The 5000-nt window shown below is 37.8% G+C and overlaps 1 protein-coding gene across 1 annotated transcript in view; it reads left to right on the forward strand.

Annotated features, from left to right (window-relative positions):
- The first annotated feature begins 4976 nt into the window (after positions 1 to 4976).
- LOC125040016 (actin-like) overlaps positions 4977 to 5000 on the forward strand; it is a 1198-nt gene continuing 1174 nt past the window's right edge. The window contains exon 1 of the mRNA XM_047634427.1: positions 4977 to 5000. This exon is cut by the window's right edge and continues 1174 nt beyond it. The gene's annotated coding sequence lies outside the window, so the exon portion shown is untranslated.

The raw sequence follows: 5000 nt of genomic DNA on the forward strand, positions 1-5000 counted from the left end.
GAAAAAAAAAAGAAGAGAAAAGTCAGTTAAACAAGGTGTCTGTTTCTGAATTTAAAGTGTACAGACAAACAGTTGTAAATACGTAAACATAATGCATAACAATATACACAGACGCAAAATGTAAATGAAAACATAAACTAATTATATAATATAAGTATAATAATCATAAAAGTACAAGCATAGATTCCGATATGATAAGGTCTGGGCGGGAAGAGTGTGAGGACAGAATACTAAAAACTGTGTTACAGAAAGGGTGAATGGAGTTGGGAGTGTTCTCTTATTGCCGAGAAAGATGGTTTAGTAGGTGTTCTAGGATGCGGTGCTGTAACCATCATGAGGTAGATCCGCGTAACCGAGCTTGGCAGCAAAGACAGGTAAATAAGTACACTACGTCAGAACACATGTCAGAGTTACATCTCAATGTTTGTTTTAGAAATTTGGCAATATTGTTTGTGCTAGTGAAGACAAAAGTGAATTTCATTTTGGAATAATTATTTTGTAACAGTGATTTTAGCTGTTTCCTGACATCAAAACTTAAACTACCGATATACGGTAGTTTAACGTACTGTGGTCTTTTTTAACAGCAGAGGCCGTTGGTTGGTTTTAGAATATTTTACAAAGTTTTCGTAATTTTATCAAATAAATACAATGGGTACCCGTTAGGCTCGAGTGATTAAAGTTTTGATGCTGTTGATTTTGTATAAATATAGAATGTAACTGAGGAAGTGAAGTCCGAGGCCAGTAAATATTGGCTTTCGGTAAATGCTTGTACGGAAGGTGCCATTGTTCTAAGTGATTAGCGTGTCCAAAAACGGCAATTGATTGTTTTCCTGCATCTCACAGGTAAACTTGATGCTCGAGTGTTTCGAGCTGAGATAATTCAGAAAAAGGTTTACGTGTGATGGATGTTTTAAAAGTCCTATCGATGTATCGACGATAAATTCAACCCGGTATTGTTCACGCCAGTTATGTTCATGATAGCGAAGGAATGCATTAGCGTAGGAAGGGCCTAATGGAGACCCCAGCGCTACACCGTCTGTTTGGCTGTATAAACAGTCATCAAATGTGAAAACTAAGTAATGGGCTGCAATCTCAAGAATTTGTTTGAAGATATCTTGTGATAGGCCAAATTCATTGAAATGTGTGCTGTTTAGATTGTTAACTATTACATCCGTGGTTTCGTGAAGGAGAACATTAGTGAACAATGACTCAACATCGAAACTTGTCATGATGATGGATTGTTGCAGCTTCAGGGATGTAATTTCATTAACAAAGGTAGTAGAATTTTCAAATGTGTACTGATTGGTAGTTACATGGGATATCATAGGAACCAAGAATTTTGCAGTTATAATTCAAAGTACCAATCGAAGAAATAATAGGCCTAAGGGGAAATTTAGGTTTATGAACTTGAAGTAGTCCATGGAGTAGACCAGGTCTGGAGCCAGAAGTCATAAGAAAATTATAAGGGCTTTCATAAATGGATGTTTTAATTTGAATTTCATGTTGTCACTGAGAATGTTCATGATCTTTTGTTTATAATCACACTTGTTTAAAATTACAACACACCGACCGTTATCTGGTTTGGTAATAACCCCCCCCCCCCCACCCACACCCACACACACACACACCCACACAGCGAGCTCGAGAAAACGACATATCGCCTTGAGAAGTCAAACGCAGGTGTCGAAGGGAAAGTCACCGCCGTGGCCCAAGTGTTAGCGCGCCGAACCGCGGTTGATTAGGAAGGGCATCCAATCAGGCAAGGGTGGCTATGCCATATAACATATCAATAGTGAATTGAGAGAGGTCTATGTCCTGCAGTGGAATGAATGGCTGTTGATAAAACACACACACACACACACACACACACACACACACACACACACACACACACACACACACATATATATATATATATATATATAAGCAAATAATGAGTTAAGATGCAACCTTAAAGGGCCCACAGAAATAAAGAAAAGACGATGCAACATATTTCAATAAGCTATTAATAAAGTTAGATGGAAATTGATAACAGACACCATCAACGGAGTTGTCAGATAGGGACGATGCTTCAAACTAGACTAGAAAAAAACTAAAACAAATTATAGGAAAACTTTAATTAGATGGACGTAAGTCAACTGGCAGATGCATTGGAAAGAGAAGATAATTCTACCAAAAACTAATATTCTTCTACAACTTTGAGGACGATCCAAAAATCCCCCACAATAAACAGTCAAAGAAAGGAAAAGCGCCGGAGCCCGATAATGTCACGATTAATATACTCCTGGTTGCTGGGGATTCCATGCATACCAGACTTGCCCAGCTTTTCAGTGCATGCCTCAGGCAAAGCAAAGTTCCAGAAGACTGGAATTATGCAATAATTATATTGCTTTTCAAGAATGAAGGTCTTGGAGAGCCTGCCGACTATCGGCCAATAAGTTATTTAGCCGTATATATGTCTACGGGTACGGTGGCCAAAGAGATCGACCACATTCTTGTCGCTGGAGGATCCTCCAGAACTTCAAGGTTTACTGGACGGCCGAGTTCTGTGGCACTGGTCATAGAATGGTTGTAGCTTCCCTGTCTTTCCAGGGTGTTTCACTTGGACTGATTGAGGGAAGGGGGAGAGTGTGCCCAGAGGTTTGCCACGGCAGTCTCTGATCGGTTCACAGAATTCGAAAACCTGACGGACCCAGTAGCTCTTTGGGATTCCCTTCGATGCAGCGCAGGAATCCATTGATGAACGTCTGAGGGCAAGGCCGAATTTCATCTCAATGGAGGGCACAGATGCATGTCGCGTGGCTGGACTGAAGGTGATGGATTCAGTGCATCACGAATCGCTATGGAAGATCCTGAATTCCAGCATGGATTATGGTTTAATACTGAAAGTGTTGTACAGTGTAGTGGGGGCCTGTTAGGCTTCTTCAATGTTAACTCAGGATTGAAGCAAGGCTTTGCACCAACACATCTACACTTGCATGGACTGGATAATGGGCAGAGCTACTATCCGTGGAACAACACTAGGCAACATAAAGGTCATCGACCTCGATTTTGCCGTCGATGTTGCTATCCTCTCTGGAATCACTTATGGCGGCTTTTGATGCATTAAACAATGAGGTGAAACCCTTGGGCCTAGAGGTCTCCCGATCCAAGACCGAAATCACGGATCCATGCATCCCCGTAGGCGTTAGCCCCTCCGATGATGATATATATATATATATATATATATACATATACATATATAAATAATGTATATATATATATATATTTATATATTTGGTAGATTCCATGTTGCTTGAATGGTGCCTGACTTCCAACTGGCTGCGATGCGTTATTACCTTAATCTAAGGGTTCATGTTTGAACACTTTATAACACGAAGGTACAAGAATGTTCAGGTGCATTAAAATCAAAATCCTTCCATATGATTTTTAGTATAATGTATGCACACACACACACACACACACACACACACACACACACACACACACACACACACACACATATATGTATATATATAAAATCTCTATACATAAGATTAATATACATATATATGTGTGTGTACATATGTATGTATATATACACACACGCGCGCGCGCGGGGCACTTAAAAAGGTATTTCTTTTTAGTGCACAAACCTTTAGTAATGTTTGTACTAATTATGGAAGTATCGCAAAGACTACTTATAATGATGAAACATAATAATCAAAACCCAGCGGAGATGTCTTCATTCTGATACGCCAAGCGTGGATTTTCCTCTGTATAAAGGAATCTAATGGATCCTTGGGGTAAATGCTAGAAGACTTTTTTTTTTTTTATTTGGTCTGCATAAAACTTTTACTATTGTTATAACCTTCAAACCAAACTTTATCCAACTTAAGATGGCTATTGCCTATATTTATTTTTAAAAATTATCCATGTCGTTTTCCTATTACTATTCTGTGATTTACTCTGATAATCACAATGAGCTATAATGATCTTTACTTTCGGAAATAGGAGTTTTTTGACCAATACAAAAAAAAAAAAAAAAATGTCCTGATAACCTACATATGTCTTACACATATATAGTATTTGAAAAAAAAAAAAAAAAACACGTACACACACACACACACACACACAGGCACACACACTCGCACGTGCACAATCGTATGTTCGTGAGTGATCTCAGTTTGCTTGCTAAGGCTTCAACTACCATTTTATTTCGTGGTCTCATACACCACATGGCGAGTTTTTGTTACACCGTGTTTAGAAAACAATTGAGTCTAATGGGCATTTTTTAGTACTGAACTAAATGCACTGAATATTTTTGTCGTACAAATTCTTTGGTATTTTTAATCCTCAAGCATTTCGTTCCCCCGTTTACCAACATATCTGCAACCCAAGCAGTTGAATTGAATGTATACACTTTTAGAATTTTTTCGGAGTCTATATAAGAGAAATCACTCTGAAGATTCCCAGTCTGTTCACGACTCAGTGTGGGTAGGTCGTTTATCCATGTGTCTTAATAGAATACTGTGTATATTTTGTAGGTCGTCATTGGTGGTGATAATGTCTGTAAATTTAGGTGATGAATGTATATGGAATTCAAATCAATAATCAATTGTGACTGCATATACACTTCGTAGAGAACAAGGTTCTATTGTGTGAAAAATCATTCAATTCTAACAGTCAACAAACAAGCTTGATCTTAATATGCATTTATACCTGAGTGCACTAGTAAATATTTTGAAGTATGAAATGCTAAATGACCTTTTATTTGTAAAAAAAAATATTTAAAAATGTGTAATCTACTTCCTTCATGAATATGCGCATTGAATGGAGCATTGATCGCAAAAGTCATGATTATCAAACTAAATTCTTCTTCAATTATTTCATGAATGTACAGTAAATAGTATTGCCATCAGTCGCAATTTATGGGTGATTTTTAAAGATAAAGAACACTAAACTCTTAACCTCTATTTCCTTTTTTTCCAGGAGAAAATACACTCATAGACAACCACCAT

The sequence above is a fragment of the Penaeus chinensis genome, chromosome 28 (genome assembly GCF_019202785.1).
Source record: "Penaeus chinensis breed Huanghai No. 1 chromosome 28, ASM1920278v2, whole genome shotgun sequence".
Lineage (NCBI taxonomy): Eukaryota > Metazoa > Arthropoda > Malacostraca > Decapoda > Penaeidae > Penaeus > Penaeus chinensis.